The sequence below is a fragment of the Eurosta solidaginis genome, chromosome 2 (genome assembly GCF_040869045.1).
Source record: "Eurosta solidaginis isolate ZX-2024a chromosome 2, ASM4086904v1, whole genome shotgun sequence".
Classification (NCBI taxonomy): Eukaryota; Metazoa; Arthropoda; class Insecta; order Diptera; family Tephritidae; genus Eurosta; species Eurosta solidaginis.
Genome location: NC_090320.1, coordinates 202,346,959 through 202,369,290, shown reverse-complemented (window position 1 = coordinate 202,369,290; position 22,332 = coordinate 202,346,959). Strand labels below are relative to the sequence as shown.

At 34.9% G+C, this 22,332-nt stretch overlaps 2 protein-coding genes across 6 annotated transcripts in view; one reads left to right on the top strand and one right to left on the bottom strand.

Moving 5' to 3' along the window:
* Positions 1-22,332, top strand: part of MESR3 (misexpression suppressor of ras 3) — a 398,359-nt gene that overhangs the window by 120,672 nt on the left and 255,355 nt on the right. The window lies entirely within an intron of this gene.
* Positions 1-22,332, bottom strand: part of IFT46 (intraflagellar transport 46) — a 161,302-nt gene that overhangs the window by 125,413 nt on the left and 13,557 nt on the right. The window lies entirely within an intron of this gene.

The window sequence follows — 22,332 nt, the reverse complement described above, 5'->3', positions numbered from 1 at the left end:
CGCCTGAGAACGTATTGAATACATTGTGAAATAGGCCGTTATTCAGCAAGATTTTAAGGATGAGCGGGTTTGGAAAAGATATAAGAGCTAGCTTACATATAATGAGATTATCCACATTTTCGTATTTAATTTCCACGTTAATTAAATACTAGATTTCCCTTAGATAATCGGTAATTATGACAAATTTTAGATATGCCGATTTTTTTCATAGACAAACTACCACCTCTAGAGTGTTATCTCTAATTTGAAGCACGAAATAAAAGAGAAGCGTGTAAATTTGACAGCTAATAACCAAGTGCCTAGGGATGGGACATATGCAATCGTATGTAGATTAAACTGCGGAACAAATTTCCACTTTTCAAAATTTTCCAAGGAAATTTTTATCACATTATATGTAATTTTGTGTGCTGATTTCATAAATCATTTTACTTTTTTTGTAACAGCTCTAGTTTTCGAGATATTTTCGACTACCCGAAAGCTTATCCCACAGGAGTAGAAAAGTGCAAAAACAAAAAAATGCAACAATTTACAAAAGCAAACCTCAATTTTTTCAATACTTCACTTATTATTTGCCTTTTTTTCATTTTAAACTATTGATTTTTGTATTTGTTGTGTATTTGTTGTTTCATTTAACGAACATTAAAAAAAACCTACAAGAATATCAATAAGAAGGACTCAGCGAAAGTGATCGACATTATTTTGGTTTTGTTCTTAAAATTGTGTTAAATTAAACAACAAAGACACAACAAATACAAAAACAAACAGTTTAAAATGAAAATGAAGTTCGCGTCTTTCGCTTTTGCACTTTTCAATTACTTTTCTTTCGGTATTAGTTTTGACTAAGAGTATTTATTGTGTTTTCTTATAATATCTACAAATTTTTTCGTGACTTTTGTTTTAAAATTAATACAATTAATTCTGATTCTAACAATGGCCACAAAAAGACTGCGTTGTTCGAATGATGCAGATAGTTTCTGTGTTGTTTGTGGTGAATATACCTTCAAAAAGTTTCGTAAAGTCATCACGATTACTGCTGGGAGTCTTTGCCGGGATCTTGAACAAGACCCACAGGCAAGAAAGTTTTATAAAAGGCAATTTTGTGCTGATACGTGGTAAATCATTAAAATTCTCTATGTAAAAATTCTCATTTTTGTAAGAATTTAACACATATACGAAAATTAAAAACTAGAGCTGTTACAAGCCAACCCAATAAAACCGCACTGCGTTTTTTTAGCGCACGCAAACAACCGGAGTTTTTTGCCCTAACCCAAATAAGCATGCGTTGCGACAATGTAAAACATGTGTGCAAACGTCAAATTTAAATGTCACGCAAAACAAAAATTGGAAATCGAGTTAGGTTTTCACGCAGCAAACTCAATTTGGGTTGCTCTCATACAAGTTGTATGTGCATGAAACATTTTTGATAGAAAATGACTTGCGTGCGTTTATATTAGGTTGGCTTGTTAGAAAGAAACAAATCATTTTTTCGTAATCAGCACCCTTAAATTGATTAAAACGACTAAAAAAAAGTCTGGAAAATTGTTCACTGTTGATCAGTGTTATCTATTAAGAATTAATTGTAGACTAGTGAATGTGTAAACGTGGTATAAGGTAGGAGTTTTTTCAAATAGCTACACTCAGAAAAAAAAAACTAAAATGAGGAAATATTTCTTAAACAAATTTCTTTAAATTGCGAACAATTTCAGTGTAATGAGTATTTTTTTTATACAACTTTTCATTAATTTGAGGAAAACTTTTCTTAATTTTTTTCAATCAAGAATACTTTATTGCATTAAAGTCGACTGTAAAGTTGTGGACCTCGCCTAGAAATCCACGGCCTTGACAGTTACACAATTAATTTTTACAATACATTTTCTCCAAAACTATTCCTATTATCAAGAAAAAAAAAAACCATCTCAGTTTTTGAGAAAATCACTTGTCTAGATTAAGAGAAGCATTTCCGTGGCGCAAAATCAATGCAGCTTTTTCTTTGGCTTCAGGAGATTTTAGAAATTTTATTTAAACGTAGGCTATGACGTATTTTTTCAAAGTTTGCTGAGATAGGCCGTTTTGAAAACGTTAATCCCAGCGGGTAAGGGGGTCAGAATATACACGCGGTAGGTACGCCTGTCGTAAGAGCGACTAAAATACCAGATTCAAGGGGCTGTGTAGTGCAACCCTTCAGGTTGCCAGCGCAATATATAGCTTCTCCAAACCCAATTGTCAACCTCACCTATCCACGGCGAATCCTGTTTTATTAACAGACGAGGCTCTGGCGACCCCAAGCTCCTCATGGAACTAGGGGGTGGGGAGGGGGGATGGCCTGAAGGTTTAATGTGACCACATAAATCGTTCCTGACATGGTCGGGCAAGCACCTTAATGGCGCTGTGTTACCGGAGCCTACAGGATCTGTATCCGGCAAAGGACCATGACATCGATAACACTCCCCAAAGCCTTCGGGCAGCAACCTTATCGCTACAACAACAACAACTAGTAGAACTTCAATCAAACTGATTAATCATTCCTTAATTTGCGCTCCTTATATACCACTCAGTTGGTTCGTCACTATTTTTTCTTCAGAGTCTAGACTTTTCAGGAACAGCCTACTCACTTACACCTTCCTGACTAAGCATTATTACGCAATTTTCATGCAGCTGAAATAAGAAATTAAAAGAGCTAATTTATAACCATGAAATTTAGCTACATCAGAAAGAATAATAACAAGTAAGGAAGGTTAAGTTCGGGTGTAACCGAACATTACATACTCAGTTGAGAGCTATGGTGACAACATAAGGGAAAATAACCATGTAGGAAAATGAACCGAGGGAAACCGTGGCATGTGTTTGTATGACATGTGTATCAAATGAAAGACATCAAAGAGTATTTTAAGAGAGAGTAGGCCATAGTTCTATAGGTGGACGCCATTTAGGGATATCGCCATAAAGGTGGATCAGGGTTGACTCTAGAATTTGTTTGTGCAATATGGGTATCAAACGAATGGTGTTAATGAGTATTTTAAAAGGGAGTGGGCCTTAGTTCTATAGGTGGACGCCGTTTCGAAATATCGCCATAAAGGTGGACCAGGGGTGACCCTAGAATTTGTTTGTACAATATCGGTATCAAAAGAAAGGTGTTAATGAGTATTTTAAAAGGGAGTGATCCTTAGTTCCATAGGTGGACGCCGTTTCGAGATATCGCCATAAAGGTGGACCAGGGGTGGCCCTAGAATTTGTTTGTACAATATGGGTATCAAAAGAAAGGTGTTAATGAGTATTTTAAAAGGAAGTAATCCTTAGTTCCATAGGTGGACACCGTTTCGAGATATCGCCACAAAGGTGGACCAGGGGTGGCCATAGAATTTGTTTGTACAATATGAGTATCAAAAGAAAGGTGTTAATGAGTATTTTAAAAGGGAGTGATCCTTAGTTCCATAGGTGGACACCGTTTCGAGATATCGCCACAAAGGTGGACCAGGGGTGACCATAGAATTTGTTTGTACAATATGAGTATCAAAAGAAAGGTGTTAATGAGTATTTTAAAAGGGAGTAATCCTTAGTTCCATAGGTGGACGCCGTTTCGAGATATCGCCATAAAGGTGGACCAGGGGTGACCCTAGAATTTGTTTGTACAATATGGGTATCAAAAGAAAGGTGTTAATATGAGTATTTTAAAAGGGAGTAATCCTTAGTTCCATAGGTGGACGCCGTTTCGAGATATCGCCATAAAGGTGGACCAGGGGTGACCCTAGAATTTGTTTGTACAATATGGGCATCAAACGAAAGGTGTTAATGAGTATTTTAAAAGGGAGTGGGCCTTAGTTCTATAGGTGGACGCCGTTTCGAAATATCGTCATAAAGGTGGACCAGGGGTGACTCTAGAATGTGTTTGTACGATATGGGTATCAAATGAAAGGTGTTAATGAGTCTTTTAAAAGGGAGAAATCCTTAGTTCCATAGGTGCACGCCGTTCCGAGATATCGCCATAAAGGTGGAGGAGGGGTGACCCTAGAATTTGTTTGTACAATGTGGGTATCAAAAGAAAGGTGTTAATGAGTATTTTAAAAGGGAGTAATCCTTAGTTCCATAGGTGGACGCCGTTTCGAGATACCGCCATAAAGGTGGACCAGGGGTGACTCTGGAATTCGTTTGTACGATATGGGTATCAAATGAAAGGTGTTAATGAGTATTTTAAAAGGGAGTGGGCCTTCGTTCTATAGGTGTTCGCCTTTTCGAGATATCGCCATAAAGGTGGACCAGGGGTGACTCTAGACTTTCTTTGTACGATATGGGTATCAAATGAAAGGTGTTAATGAGTATTTTTAAAAGGGAGTGGGCCTTCGTTCTATAGGTGTTCGCCTTTTCGAGATATCGCCATAAAGGTGGACCAGGGGTGACTCTAGAATGTGTTTGTACGATATGGGTATCAAAATAAAGGTATTAATGAGAGCTTTAAAAGGGAGTGGTGGTAGTTGTATATGTGAAGGCGTTTTCCAGATATCGACCAAAATGTGGACCAGGGTGATCCAGAATATCATCTGTTGGATACAGCTAATTTATTTATATATGTAATTCCTGCCACGATTTTAACGTTTTTTTATTTCGCCCTGCAGAACTTTTACATTTTCTTCTACTTAATATGGTAGGTGTCACAACCATTTTATAAAGTTTTTTCTAAAGTTATATTTCGCGTCAATAAACCAATCCAATTACCTCACCATGTTTCATCCCTTTTTTCGTAGTTGGTATAGAATTATGGCATTTTTTTAATTTTTCGTAATTTTCGATATCGAAAAAGTGGGCGTGGTCATTGTCGGATTTCGTTCATTTTTCATACCAAGATAAAGTGAGTTGAAGTAAGTACGTGAACTAAGTTCATTAAAGATATGTCGATTTTTGCTCAAGTTATCGTGTTAACGGCCATGCGGAAGGACAGACGAACGATTGTGTATAAAAACTGGGCGTGGTATCAACCGATTTCGCCCGTTTTCACAGAAAACAGCTAACATCATAAAATCTATACCCCTACCAAATTTCAAAAGGATTGGTTAATTTTTGTTCGACTTATGGCGTTAAAAGTATCCTAGACAAATTAAATGAAAAAGGGCGGAGCCACGCCCATTTTGAAATTTTCTTTTAGTTTTGTGTTTTGTTGCACCACATCATTACTGGAGTTGAATGTTGACATAATTTACTTATATACTGTGAAGATATTAAATTTTTTGTTAAAATTTTACTTTAAAAAAATTTTTTTTTTTTAAAGTGGGCGTGGTCCTTCTCCGATTTTGCTAATTTTTATTAGGGGTACATATAGTAATAGGAGTAACGTCCGTGCCAAATTTCATCATGATATCTTCAACGACTGACAAATTACAGCTTGCAAAACTTCTAAATTACCTTCTTTTAAAAGTGGGCGGTGCCACGCTCGTTGTCCAAAATTTTACTAGGTTTCTATTCTGCGTCATAAATTCAACTCATCTACCAAGTTTCGTCGCTTTATCTGTCTTTGGTAATGAATTATCGCACTTTTTCGGTTTTTCGAAATTTTCGATATCGAAAAAGTGGGCGTGGTTATAGTCCGATATCGTTCATTTTAAATAGCGATCTGAGATGAGTGCTCAGGAACCTACATACTAAATTTCATCAAGATAGCTCAAAATTTACTCAAGTTATCGTGTTAACGGACGGACGGACGGACGGACGGACATGGCTCAATCAAATTTTTTTTCGATCCTGATTATTTTGATATATGGAAGTCTATATCTATCTCGATTCCTTTATATATGTACAACCAACCGTTATCCAATCAAACTTAATATACATTGTGAGCTCTGCTCAACTGAGTATAATAAACTGAGCGTGGGCTACAAAAGGCATCATAAAATTGTTAAATTCATTCGCAACACCGCGAAAAGTACCGGCTATGACAATGGGCTAAAACGTTGGTGATTATAGGACTAATAAAAATCAAGTTAACGGTAAATAAAACAAATGTCCAATTTACATAGGTTATATAATTTTATTCTACAGCCTTCATTATTACTAAACACACAATGAGGTTGATGGTTATACTTTGTTAAATAAAATTATCCTCTCTACTTTTTAGCTTAAAACCATCCCCTGAAATTATGTCTACATAAAATCGTAAATGCTTTGATATCAATTTGTCAGCATATTTGAGTCATTTCTTTATTTACACTAAAACTTTGTTTTGAAATAAATAGCTTTAACAACAATCGTGATAAATTAGCGCGAAATACCGCCTAAAAAATTAAGGCCGAACTTCTGTTCAAATTTTCAGCGTGCTATTTTTTAATTCTTCCCATAAATTGGCTTGGTCTACATGTTTTGATGACTGTTGAAGGGTTTAACATTTTCTGAATTGCTTCTTTGAAGCCTTTTAAATTCTACCTGGCCTCTGACTTGAACCTGAGAGCTGCATGATAGCTAAGCACATTATCCACAATATTACTACGGTGTCTTTGTATTTGCATTTTGAAAGTGGAAAAACGAATTTCATTGTCCCCAAATTGACTTTTATTTGCTCATTAATTTAGTTTTGGTGGCTAAGCTGTGTAACTGCTTTAGATGAGCTTTTAAAATAAACTTTTCATCAATTGTCACTCTCACATGAATAATATTTACATACATACATAAATTAAAACACAGCTAATACTAATTTCACACAGACGGCTTGTTGAATAATAAAGGCAATTTTCTACATTAAGACGCTTATTGAGCTCAATCTTCCCTACAAAATTCGAATCTATTATTATTTCATTAGTAGCTAATCGAATGCCTAATGAAGTCAAAAGCACAATGCAACCCTGTTGGCAGCGTTCCGCTTCCGTTTCCGCTTCTTAGTTTTCAAAGCAAATGTCATTGTCTGCATGGCGGAACGATACAAGGTGACCGCATCGAACAGCTGATTATAACCTTTTTTATTTGATTTGATACATCAACTACCGGCGCAGTACGATTTTGACATTTGTCCATCGAATTTACAAGTACATGGAATTTTTTTTGTTTGTAGGTATGTCACCATGCTCCCACCTTGTATCGTCCCGCCATGATTGTCTGTCTCATCCTTCATACTAATCGAGCAGTTACTTCTGTGTGAAAGCAAAAAATTTACGATTTCATTAGCAGGTGAAATGAGATCATTAAGTTTCTGTGTGAAAACAGTATAACATTTTTTGACAATTTTGATCAAAAAATTATGAAAAACGTTTAAATTTAAAATCATTTTCTGTTCGAAAATTATAACATAAATGTGATTATTCTTGAATAATCATTTATGATTCATATTTTGAAACGCTTTTTATTCATATTTGATATCATTGTAAAATTTAGCTTTAATTGTTTTAGAGTAATATTTGACTGCTTTTCACAGTCATTTTTTGATCATATTCGTGAACATATTTCAATCGTTTTGGTTGAAATTTTTGAACCATTTTTGAATGCTATTATGATGCATTTATTCTTCATATCTCATTAAAATAAGATACTACTTAATAATTTTATTTCATCAGGGGAAGAAAGCATACGGAAGTAAGCTATTTGAACCACAGGTAGGTAACTCGCAAACAAACTTGACCGATATACACCAGCGACAACAACATCCAACATCACTTACGATCGTCAATATCTTAAAATACAATACGTTACGGGATGTTGAAGACATATCCAGGGACATATGTCAAGAGAGTTTCACTTACCTTGGGTTCAAATAGCTCACAACTTGTGTATTGTCCAACAATTATGTATTTTCTGGGAAGCCGAGGGTGGAGAAATGGTTTGGGAAATATTCGGGCACGAGCAGCATTTTTATTACGTTGTCTTGAAGACTGTCTTAATAATAAAAATTTTATACACATATTTTTCTGAACTTCATGATTGAAAAAATGTGTGTATGTGAAAAAAAAAAGATTTTCAATAAAAAGTAAAATTTTAACAAACATAAAATTCATTATTCAGTCAACTAATATAGTCAGAAAAGATCCAGAAAGCTGAATTAAAAATGAATACCTATAAGCTCTTGATCACATTTGATTTAAATATGATTCCAAAATGTGACTGAAAAACTATATTCAGTTTTTGATCATCAAAGGTAAGCATATTTGATTATACTTTTTGTTGGCTTTTATGAAATATTAAAATTTAATCGGCAAAGTACTTCAAAAATGATTTAAAAAATTGATCGAAAAATGCTTTTCCGGTTTTGATAATCAAAAGTATTCATATTTGATGATTTCTTTTGTTCAATTGTATGATAACTCATTATATAGTCAGAAAGAGTAATGCATTTTTATACTCAGTTGAGCAGAGCTCACAGAGTATATTAAGTTTGATTGGATAACGGTTGGTTGTACATATATAAAGGAATCGAGATAGATATGCACTTCCATATATCAAAATAATCAGGATCGAAAAAAAATTTGATTGAGCCATGTCCGTCCGTCCGTCCGTTAACACGATAACTTGAGTAAATTTTGAGGTATCTTGATGAAATTTGGTATGTAGGTTCCTGAGCACTCATCTCAGATCGCTATTTAAAATGAACGATATCGGACTATAACCACGCCCACTTTTTCGATATCGAAAATTTCGAAAAACCGAAAAATTGCGATAATTCATTACAAAATAGAGATAAAGCGACGAAACTTGGTAGATGAGTTGAACTTATGACGCAGAATAGAAGATTAGTAAAATTTTGTACAATGGGCGTGGCACCGCCCACTTTTAAAAGAAGGTAATTTAAAATTTTGCAAGCTGTAATTTGGCAGTCGTTGAAGATATCATGATGAAATTTGGCAGGAACGTTACTCCTATTACTATATGTACGCTTAGTAAAAATTAGCAAAATCGGAGAAGGACCACGCCCACTTTTAAACAAAATTTTTTTTAAAGTAAAATTTTAACAAAAAATTTTATATATTTACAGTATATAAGTAAATTATGTCAACATTCAACTCCAGTAATGATATAGTGCAACAAAATACAAAAATAAAAGAAAATTTCAAAATGGGCGTGGCTCCGCCCTTTTTCATTTAATTTGTCTAGGATACTTTTAACGCCAAAGTCGAACAAAAATTAACCAATCCTTTTGAAATTTGGTAGGGGCATAGATTTTATGACGCTAACTCTTTTCTGTGAAAATGGGCGAAATCGGTTGATGCCACGCCCAGTTTTTATACACAGTCTTCCGTCTGTCCTTCCGCATGGCCGTTAACACGATAACTTGAGCAAAAATCGACATATCTTTAATGAACTTAGTTCACGTGCTTACTTGAAGTCACTTTATCTTGGTATGAAAAATGAACGAAATCCGACTATGACCACGCCCACTTTTTCGATATCGAAAATTACGAAAAATGAAAAAAATGCCATAATTCTATACCAAATACGAAAAAAGGGATGAAACATGGTAAAGTATTTGGATTGTTTTATTGAAGCGAAATATAACTTTAGAAAAAACTTTATAAAATGGTTGTGACACCTACCATATTAAGTAGAAGAAAATGAAAAAGTTCTGCAGGGCGAAATAAAAAACCCTTAAAATCTTGGCAGGTATTACATATATAAATAAATTAGCGGAATCCAACAGATGATGTTCTGGGTCACCCTGGTCCACATTTTGGTCGATATCTGGAAAACGCCTTCACATATACAACTACCACCACTCCCTTTTAAAACTCTCATTAATACGTTTAATTTGATACCCATATCGTACAAACTCATTCTAGAGTCACCCCTGGTCCACCCTTATGGCGATATCTCGAAAAGGCGTCCACCTATAGAACTAAGGCCCACTCCCTTTTAAAATACTTATTAACTCCTTTCGTTTGATAGCCATATCGTACTAACAAAGTCTAGAGTCACCCCTGGTCCACCTTTATTGCGATACCTCGAAACGGCGTCCACCTATGGAACTAAGGCCCACTCCATTTTAAAATACTTATTAACACCTTTCGTTTGATACCCATATCGTACAAACATATTCTAAAGTCACAACGAAGGCCCACTCCCTTTTAAAAATACGCATTAACACCTTTCATTTGATACCCATATCGTACTAAAAAAGTCTAGAGTCACCCCTGGTCCACCTTTATTGCGATACCTCGAAAAGACGTCCACCTATAGAACTAAGGCCCACTCCCTTTTAAAATACTCATTAACTCCTTTCGTTTGATACCCATATTGCACAAACGAATTCTAGAGTCACCCCTGGTCCACCTTTATGGCGATATTTCGAAACGGCATCCACCTATAGAACTAAGGCCCAATTCCTTTTAAAATACTCATTAACACCATTCGTTTGATGCCCATATTGTACAAACAAATTCTAGGGTCACCCCTGTTCCACCTTTGTGGCGATATCTGGAAACGGCGTCCACCTATGGAACTAAGGATTACTCCCTTTTAAAATACTCATTAAAACCTTTAATTTGATACCCATATCGTACAACGCATTCTAGAGTCAACCCTGATCCACCTTTATGGCTATATCCCTAAATGGCGTCCACCTATAAGACTATGGCCCACTCCCTCATAAAATACTCTTTAATGCCTTTCATTTGATATACATGTCATACAAACACATTCCAGGGTTTCCCTCGGTTCATTTTCCTACATGGTTATTTTCCCTTATGTTGTCACAATAGCTCTCAACTGAGTATGTAATGTTCGGTTACACCCGAACTTAACCTTCCTTACTTGTATTTTTTTATTATATTATGTATTACATATTTATATATGTAATACCTGCCAAGATTTTAAGGGTTTTTTATTTCGTCCTGCAGAACTTTTTCATTTTCTTCTACTTAATATGGTAGGTGTCACAACCATTTTATAAAGTTTTTTCTAAAGTTATATTTCGCGTCAATAAAACAATCCAATTACCTTACCATATTTCATCCCTTTTTTCGTATTTGGTATAGAATTATGGCATTTTTTTTCATTTTTCGTAATTTTCGATATCGAAAAAGTGGGCGTGGTCATAGTCGGATTTCGTTCATTTTTCATACCAAGATAAAGTGAGTTCAGATAAGTACGTGAACTGAGTTTAGTAAAGATATATCGATTTTTGCTCAAGTTATCGTGTTAACGGCCATGCGGAAGGACAGACGGACGACTGTGTATAAAAACTGGGCGTGACATCAACCGATTTCGTCCATTTTCACAGAAAACAGTTAACGTCATAAAATCTATGCCCCTACCAAATTTCAAAAGGATTGGTTAATTTTTGTTCGACTTATGGCGTTAAAAGTATCCTAGACAAATTAAATGAAAAAGGGCGGAGCCACGCCCGTTTTTAAATTTTCTTTTATTTTTGTATTTTGTTGCACCATATCATTACTGGAGTTGAATCTTGACATAATTTACTTATATACTGTAAAGATATTAAATTTTTTGTTAAAATTTTACTTTAAAAAAAAATTTTTTTTAAAAGTGGGCGTGGTCCTTCTCCGATTTTGCTAATTTTTATTAAGCGTACATATAGTAATAAGAGTAACGTTCCTGCCAAATTTCATCATGATATCTTCAACGACTATCAAATTACAGCTTGCAAAAGTTTTAAATTACCTTCTTTTAAAAGTGGGCGGTGCCACGCCCATTGTCCAAAATTTTACTAATTTTCTATTTTGCGTCATAAGTTCAACTCATCTACCAAGTTTCGTCGCTTTATCGGTCTTTTGTAATGAATTTTCGCACTTTTTCGGTTTTTCGAAATTTTCGATATCGAAAAAGTGGGCGTGGTTATAGTCCGATATCGTTCATTTTAAATAGCGATCTGAGATGAGTGCTCAGGAACCTACATACCATATTTCATCCCTTTTTTCGTATTTGGTATAGAATTATGGCATTTTTTTCATTTTTCGTAATTTTCGATATCGAAAAAGTGGGCGTGGTCATAGTCGGATTTCGTTCATTTTTCATACCAAGATAAAGTGAGTTCAGATAAGTACGTGAACTGAGTTTAGTAAAGATATATCGATTTTTGCTCAAGTTATCGTGTTAACGGCCATGCGGAAGGACAGACGGACGACTGTGTATAAAAACTGGGCGTGACATCAACCGATTTCGTCCATTTTCACAGAAAACAGTTAACGTCATAAAATCTATGCCCCTACCAAATTTCAAAAGGATTGGTTAATTTTTGTTCGACTTATGGCGTTAAAAGTATCCTAGACAAATTAAATGAAAAAGGGCGGAGCCACGTCCGTTTTTAAATTTTCTTTTATTTTTGTATTTTGTTGCACCATATCATTACTGGAGTTGAATCTTGACATAATTTACTTATATACTGTAAAGATATTAAATTTTTTGTTAAAATTTTACTTTAAAAAAAAATTTTTTTTTAAAAGTGGGCGTGGTCCTTCACCGATTTTGCTAATTTTTATTAAGCGTACATATAGTAATAAGAGTAACGTTCCTGCCAAATTTCATCATGATATCTTCAACGACTATCAAATTACAGCTTGCAAAAGTTTTAAATTACCTTCTTTTAAAAGTGGGCGGTGCCACGCCCATTGTCCAAAATTTTACTAATTTTCTATTTTGCGTCATAAGTTCAACTCATCTACCAAGTTTCGTCGCTTTATCGGTCTTTTGTAATGAATTTTCGCACTTTTTCGGTTTTTCGAAATTTTCGATATCGAAAAAGTGGGCGTGGTTATAGTCCGATATCGTTCGTTTTAAATAGCGATCTGAGATGAGTGCTCAGGAACCTACATACCAAATTTCATCAAGATACCTCAAAATTTACTCAAGTTATCGTGTTAACAGACGGACGGACGGACGGACGGACGGACGGACGGACGGACATGGCTCAATCAAATTTTTTTTCGATCCTGATTATTTTGATATATGGAAGTCTATATCTATCTCGATTCCTTTATATATGTACAACCAACCGTTATCCAATCAAACTTAATATACTCTGTGAGCTCTGCTCAACTGAGTATAATGAACGAAATTGGACTACAACCACGCCCACTTTTTCGATATCGAAAATTTCGAAAAACCGAAAAAGTGCGATAATTCATTACCAAAGACGGACAAAGCGATGAAACTTGGTAGGTTCGTTGACCTTATGACGCAAAATAGAAAATTGGAAAAATTTTGAACAATGGGCGTGGCACCGCCCAGTTTTAAAATAAGGTAATTTAAAAGTTTTGCAAGCTGTAATTTGGCATTCGTTGAAGATATCATGATGAAATTTGGCAGGAACGTTACTCCTATTACTATATGTACGCTTAATAAAAATTAGCAAAATCGGAGAAGAACCAAGCCCACTTTAAAAAAAAAAACATTTTTTTAAAGTAAAATTTTAACAAAAAATTTAATATCTTTACAGTATAAAAGTAAATTATGTCAACATTCGACTCCAGTAATGATATGGTGCAACAAAATACAAATATAAAAGAAAATTTCAAAATGGGCGTAACTCCGCCCTTTTTCATTTAATTCGTCTAGGATACTTTTAATGCCATAAGTCGAACAAAAATTTACCAATCCTTGTTAAATTTGGTAGGGACATAGATTCTATGACGATAACTGTTTTCTGTGAAAATGGGCGAAATTGGTTGAAGCCGCGCCCAGTTTTTACACACAGTCGACCGTCTGTCCTTCCGCTCGGACGTTAACACTTTTACTTGAGGAGCAAAAAGCGATATATCTTAACTTTACTCAGTTCACGTACTTATCTGAAGTCACTTTATCTTGGTATAAAATATGGCCGAAATCCGACTATGACCACGCCCACTTTTCCGATATCGAAAATTACAAAAAATGGGGAAAAAATGCCATAATTCTGTACCAAATATGAAAAATGAGATGAAACATGGTAATTAGATTGGTTTATTGCCGCAAAATATAACTTTAGAAAAAACTTTGTAAAATTGGTGTGCCACCTTCCATATTAAGTAGAATATTAAAAATGAAAAAGTTCTGCAGGGCGAAATCAAAAGCCCTTGTAATCTTGGCAGGGACACTGTTCGTGGTATTACATATAAAAATAAATTAACGGTATCCGACAGATGATGTTCTGGCCCACCCTGGTCCACATTTTGGTCGATATCTCGAAAATGCCTTCACATATACAACTAAGGGCCACTCCCTTTTAAAAGCCTCATTAACACCTTTCGTTTGATACCCATATCGTGCAAACAAATTATAGAGTCACCCCTGGTCCACCTTTATAACGATATCCCGAAAAGGCGTCCACCTATAGAACTAAGACACCCTCCCTTTTAAAATACTCATTAACACCTTTCATTTGATACCCATATCGTGCAAACAAATTCCTTTATAACGATATCCCGAAAAGGCGTTCACCTATAGAACTAACGCACACTCCCTTTTAAAATACTCATTAACACCTTTCATTTGATACCCATATCGTACAAACAAATTCTAGAGTCCACCTTTATGGCGATATATCGAAAAGGCGTCCACCTATAGAACTAAGGCCCACTCCCTTTTAAAATATTCATTGACACCATTCATTTGATACCCATATCGTGCAAACAAATTCTAGTGTCACCCCTGGTCCACCTTTATAACGATATCCCGAAAAGGCGTCCACCTATAGAACTAAGGCACACTTCCTTTTAAAATACTCATTAACACCTTTCATTTGATAGCCATATCGTACAAACAAATTCTAGAGTCCACCTTTATGAAGATATCTCGAAAAGACGTCCACTCATAGAACTAAGGCCCACTCCCTTATAAAGTACTCATTAACACCTTTCGTTTGATAGCCATATCGAACAAATAAATTCTAGACTCCACCTTTATGGCGATATCTCGAAAGGGCGTCCACCTATAGAACTAAGGCTCACTCCCTTTTAAAATACTCATTAACACCTTTCATTTGATACCCATATCGTACAAACAAATTCTAGAGTCCACCTTTATGGCGATATCTCGAAAAGGCGTCCACCTATAGAACTAAGGCCCACTCCCTTTTAAAATATTCATTGACACCTTTCATTTGATACCCATATCGTGCAAACAAATTCTAGAGTCACCCCTGGTCCACCTTTATAACGATATCCCGAAAAGGCGTCCACCTATAGAACTAAGGCACACGCCCTTTTAAAATACTCATTGACACCTTTCATTTGATACCCATATCGTACAAACAAATTCTAGAGTCCACCTTTATGGAGATATCTCGAAAAGACGTCCACCCATAGAACTAAGGCCCACACCCTTTTAAAATACTCATTAACATCTTTCATTTGATACCCATATCGTACAAACAAATTCTAGAGTCCACCTTTATGGCGATATCTCGAAAAGGCGTCCACCCATAGAACTAAGGCCCACTCCCTTTTAAAATACTCATTAACACCTTTCATTTGATACCCATATCGTGCAAACAAATTCTGGAGTCAGCCCTGGTCCACCTTTATGGCGATATCCGTAAATGGCGTCCACCTATAGAACTATGGCCCTCTCCCTCTTAAATTACTCTTTAATACCTTCCATTTGATACACATGTCATACAACCACATTCCAGGGTTACCATAGGTTCATTTTCCTACATGGTGATTTCCCCATACTTTGTCTCCATAGCTCTCAACTGAGTATGTAATGTTCGGTTACACCCGAACTTAGCCTTCCTTACTTGTTTATACTCAGCTGAGCAGAGCTCACAGAGTATATAAACTTTGTTCGCATAAGGGTAATCCGTAACGGCATAAACTAATCCAGACGGCATAAACTAATATAGACTTCTATATATCAAAATGATCTGGGCGAAAAAAGAAATTCATTTAGCCATGTCCGTCCGGTTGTCCATCCGTCGGTTCGTCCGTCCGAAAACACGATAACTTGAGTAAATTTTGAGGTATCTTGATGAAATTTGGTATGTAGGTTCCTTGACACTGATCTCAGATCGCTATTAAAAATGAACGAAATCGGACTATAACCACGCCCACTTTTTCTATATCGAAAATTTCGTAAAACCCAAAAAGTGCGATAATTCTTTACAAAAGACGGATAAAGCGATGAAACTTGGTAGGTGGGTTGATCTTACGACGTAGAATAAAAAATTAGTAAAATTTTGGACAATGGGCGTGGCACCGTCCACTTTTGAAAGAAGGTAATTTTAAAGTTTTTCAAGCCGTAATTTGACAGTCGTTGAAGATATCATGATGAAATTTGGCAAGAGCGTTACTCCTATTATTATATGTGTGCTGAATAAAAATTAGCAAAATCGGATGACGAACACACCCACTTTAAAAAAAAAAATTTAAGTCAAATTTTAACAAAAAATTGAATATCTTTACAGTATATAAGTAAATTATGTTAATTTTAAACTCCAGTAATGATATGGTGCAAGAAAATACAAAAATAAAAGAAAATCTCAATGGGCGTGGCTCCGCCCTTTTTCATTTAATTTGTCTAGAATACTTTTAAAGCCATAAGTCGAACAAAAATTCACCAATCCTTGTGAAATTTGGTGGTGGCATAGATTCTATGACGGTAACTGTTTTCTGTGAAAATGGGCGAAATCGGTTGAAGCCACGCCCAGTTTTTATACACAGTCGACCGTCTGTCCTTCCGCACGGCCCTTAAGCAAAAATCGATATATCTTTACTAAACGTACTTATCTGATCTCACTTATCTTGGTATAAAAAATGGCCGAAATCCAACTATGACCACGCCCACTTTTTCGATATCGAAAATTACGAAAATAAAAAAAAAAAATGCCATAATTCTATACCAAATACGAAAAAAGGGATGAAACATGGTAATTAGATTGGTTTATTGACGCAAAATATAACTTTAGAAAAAAATTTGTAAAATGGGTGTGACACCTTCCATATTAGGTAGAATATTAAAAATGAAAAAGTTCTGCAGGGCGAAATCAAAAGCCCTTGTAATCTTGGCAGGAATACTGTTCGTTGTATGACATATGTAAATAAATTAGCGGTACCCGACAGATGATGTTGTGGCTCACCCTGGTCCACATTTTGGTCAATATCTCGAAAATTCCTTCACATATACAGGGCCACTCCCTTTTAAAAGCCTCATTAATGCATTTAATTTGATACCCATTTCGTACAAACACATTCTAGAGTCACCCCTGGTCCACCTTTATGGCGATATCTCGAAGAGGCGTCCACCTATAGAACTAAGGCACACTCCCTTTTAAAATACTCATTAATACCTTTCATTTGATACCCATATCGTACAAACAAATTCTAGAGTCACCCCTAGTCCACCTTTATGGCGATATCTCGAAAAGGCGTCCACCTATAGAACTAAGGCCCACTCCCTATTAAAATATTCATTAACACCTTTCATTTGATTCCCATATCGTTCAAACACATTCTAGAGTCACCCGTGGTCCACCTTTATGGCAATATCTCGAAAAGGCGCCGACCTATAAAACTAAGGCCCACCACCTTTTGAAATACTCATTAACGCCTTTCATTTGATTCCCACATCGTACAAGCACATTCTAGAGTCACCCCTGGTCCACCTTTATGTCGATATCCCGAAATTGCGTCCACCTATAGAACTATGGCCTACTACCTTTTAAAATACTCTTTAATACCTTCCATTTGATACCCATGTCATACAAACACATTCCAGGGTTACCCTAGGTTCATTTTCCTACATGGTGATTTTCCTTTATTTTGTCTCCAAAGCTCTCAGCTGAGTATGTAATGTTCGGTTACACCCGAACTTAGCCTTCCTTACTTGTTTTATTTGATTTTTTTAGGTTTTTTTAAATTGAATTTTTTTGGTAATTTTACAGAATATTTTTCTTCTTGTCAGGAACTCAAAATTTACACAAAAGCTACTCAGAAGAACTTTACAAAATGTTTTTTTTTTCGATGTTTTTCACCTTTCACCAATTAACTTTTTTTTTTTAGTTGCTTGGAAAGGTATACAACTTTTGAGTAACTTCCAAGAACCTGTTGTCCCTTTTTCAGATGTTCTGGAACTACTAAAAACTAAACAGAACAACATAAAAAAAAATTACGCTCAAATTTTTTAACTGACAGGCAGAGCTTACAAATTTTTCTAATTTTGTAGAACTTCTTTTTTCCTTTTCATAATTATTGTTCGATTTTATGAACCATACAATTTTTTTCTTTAAAGGAACTAAAGTACATTACTAAAAAACAACTCAGGCAAACTGTTAGCTAATTTTATTTCTTTCAAATTCTTTTTCGAGTTTTTGAAAAAATATATCTATAAATTTGGCGTATTTTTACCGGAATATTCTTTCTTTTTCAGGAACTCTTATACTGATTTGTTTCATTATGTTGATTTTTCAATATACATCAACTCATAAACTATCAAAAAACGTATCAGGACCATTTTATTGAATTATTTTAAATTTTTGAGCTTTTTGCAAAATATTAAAATTTGGAGTACCTGTACCATTACTTAATTTTTGTTCTCCCAAATTTTTAAATTTTAAGAGTTTTTGAAAGATATATCTTCTTGAGAAACTCAGAAAACATCATAGGATGATTTTTTTTTGGATTCTGTTTTAATTTTAAACTTTTTCGTTTTTTTTTGAAATCTGGACCGCAGTGGAACTTTATTGATTTTTTTCACAATTCAAAATGATTCTTTAATAAAAACATTTTTAAATTTGGCATAGTTTGGCAGAACTTATTTCTCCTTTCCATGAACTCTAGAACTGAAGGTACGCAGTCAACTTAATAAAAAAAAACCCATTATTCATAGTTTTCAAGTTTAAAAATTTGCCATTACTTTTCTGATATTTTTCCCTCCTTTTAAACAACTCTGTAACTATTAATAAGCTACGTAGGGCAAAATTCATATTCTTTAAATTATTAGGGAAAAATTGAAACAACGTAACATCAGGACGGACAAGGCGACAGGTGTTTCAATTTTACTTTGTAAATCTCTTTAAAGGCTTTTCTCCCGGGATTGGGACCCGTACCCTCACTCCTGCGATGATTGAATTGTTGACAAACACATTCAGCCAAAGCGATGCCTTTGTTGCGGTACAGTTTCTACCGATTGCTTTCCTGGCATAAATTTGTTCTTTGGAGAGTACATACTTTGTATGTTTGCTTCCATCAAAGCTAAGCGTGTTGTTGGCAGGTTATTTGCCACCCCTACCGGGAGAGAAGGCTTTGAAGAGATTTACAAAGTATAATCGGATCAGCTGTCGTCGCCTCGCCCCTCTTAATTTCGCGTTGCTTATACTAGGTTCAAACACACACCAAATTGGCAATTTATACTATTTGGGCAATTTATTACGCAATTTGTCATATAATAAATTGTAATAATAAATTGCCAATTTAAAAAAAATTTCGTAATAAATTGTTTCAAACTGCAAATGCAACATTGTAAAGTGTGTTTATTCAGTATACTTAAACGTCAGTTACGCATGGCTGAACTATGTGGTTGGCTCATCTAATCAGCTGATTTTATGTCTTTCATTTCACTGGAGTACGGATTTCAAAAGAAGATGGCAAAATCAAAATGAAACCAAAACATTGAACACATTTTCTTACAACACACAAAAATTTCAAAGTTTTATGTTTTCATTCCATTTCATTCGCCTAATAATGTGCGTGTTCATTTTGACAGTCTGAACAAAGGTATGTTCTTGCTGTAGAGATGAGCCAACCAGCTATCAAATTACTATTGTGTAAGCTAAATCGAGTTGTATGAACAGCACTCAATTCAAATCGAAATTTCCTCAATTTATTTTTCTGTTTGAACATAGTATTAAACTTATCTCAAATTATTTCATAAAGAAAAAGTAATAAATTGCTTTTAAAAAAGTTTTCATACTGTAACGCATTTACTTGCAAATCCTCTTATTTGCAACCTTCTGCTAAGTTCGAATCACTAAACTGTTGAATAAATAACTCCAATATTTAATAATGCAAAATGGCCTTTATTAAAGTACTTCACAATAACACTCAAACTTTGCAACGAATAGCTTGCTTAATAACCAAACTGATTGATAGCTCAAATGAAACGATTTCCAGCGCATATACATTTGCTGCCTTTTATACTCTCTGATTTCCTTGTTCGCATCTTCTAGGCGCTTCCATTTCCAGAATCTACTAGTTGGCCATCAGCTCTCAAATTTCTCAGCTGTAACTACAATTGCATGATTTTATAGTTTCTCTCATTGCATACTTTCAGGAGTATCTCAGATATATGCATGTGGTTGTGCCTTGCTTCTCAGCTGCGTGTACCTACATATGTGTAGATATAATGATTGATTCGTTTATGTAGATACAAGTGACTGTCTGCTTTATTGTTGTTGTGACTTTATTTACTTAGCATCAGACTAGGGATGTGAGTATCACTTAGTGTCACTCATATTCGTCACAATACATAAAATTTTTAAATTTTTATATATGCTGGAAATTTCGCAAAGCTTTTTTCTCCTTTTCAGTAACCCTTAAACTAAGAGAACTTTTTACAAATTATTTTTTTGTTTTTTTGGAAAGTCATACAAGTTTGGCATAGCTTTTCGAAGTTTTAAATTTTTTGAAATTTTAACATATTTGAAATTTTGAAAAAATTTTAAATTTTGAAAATTTTCGGTTTTTTATCATCTTTAGGAACCATATCCAATAAAAAACTTCTCAGAACAGTTTTATTGTATGGCTCATATAAGGGTTTTTGTGATTTTGGATTTAGAAATACCCTTTTGAGTTAAAAAAAAAAACAATAATAAATAAACATTTATTATGCAACACCCTATCCAGTCCATATTTTGAGCTATCACACTGATTATACGATGAATATGCAACATCTGCAATCAGCCAAATGTCAGCCAAACTCTTTGGCGCAGATGTTCATTTATGACAAGCTTGGGTCGCGCTGCATATGAAATGCTTACGACAGCGACTTTCGCTAAAGGTGAAAACACTCAAATAATTTATGTGGTATTCATAAAATTATGTTAATAACAATTAATAGTTTATAAGGCAATTAAAATTTGTTGACTTTTGGTAATATGTTTACACATGGGATGTTATAATTATTTAAATATCTAATATAATAAATGCAGTGAAAAATTTTCTCACAAAAATATCATTTCGACCTGAAACAATGTTCAAAGTTAATAAAGCAATATTTGTTAAATGTCTCCTAAGTTATTTCTTAGACATATGTAGGTATGAATGTATTAGTGTAGTCAAGCGCAGTTTCCGCAAAATTGCTATACAATTCGACACACCTGCACAAAAGTTAATATACAAAAACAACATAAAAATAATAACGAATTTCAAGATCACACTTGAACAAATATTTATAATTGAAAAAGTAACAAAAAAACACAACACGAAAATAATAACAGTCACGCTTTAAAGTGATGTTTCTTAGAAAATGTTTACTAAAAGCGGTAATGATGTCAGAATCTGAGTATATAGTAAATATATAAATACAAAGTAACCGAAAGATGTGTTGTGATCAGTGCTTGGAGTTCTACCACTAAGTTAGTCGATCTACCAGCTTTTTCCTTAAGCTTCAGACCTCACCGTTTTTTCGACGGAAACGTGAAAGTCTGGTACTTTTTTTAAGAAATTTCCTGATGAATCCTAAGCTGTGTCACAATTATTCGGAAAGAAAAACTGATTGATTTTGTTTTGTTGGAACCGTAAGGTGCGGCGAAATTTAATATCGGGAAACTCACGAGCTTTACGAATATTTCGAGATTTGAGAATCTCGTGAGAAACCAAGTTCATGATTTCTAGAATGTCGAAATTCTCGCTTGTGTGTGAGAAAAAATCGTAAGCTCTAATGGCAAATATACCACTAGTACAATTGTCAAGTCCGAGCACTGTCTGTCGAAGCTGTTGAAGCTTAAAAAAGTAGAAGCAATGAGCGCAGTTGTCGTAAACAATGTTTTTGATTCCTTATGACACGATATAACAAACATACAGTCATGAGCAAAGAACAAGCACTTTTCTTAAAAAAAAAAAGAAATATTAAACATTTATGGCAATTTGACGCCCATCGTGGCGTACATGAAAGAGTGTGACTGATATTTTGAACAATATATTACGTCTGTTTTTTCTAACTAAGCGTCTTTCATTTTACTTTCCCGTCAGTGTCGAATTCGACACCAAATAACAGCGACGTTATAAATTCTACAACAATACATAAGTATTATTAATTGACGCTTAACAGCCTAAGCGATTTTGCCCCTTTCGTAATAAATCACGCCAGCTATCTCTGTTTCGCGATAACTTACGCCAATTGGGAGCACCAAGGGAGGTCAAGTCTTCCTCCACCTGCCTCTCCCTGCTAAGTGGAGGCTTCCCCTTCCTCTGCTTCAACTGCGGTGTCGACTCTAAC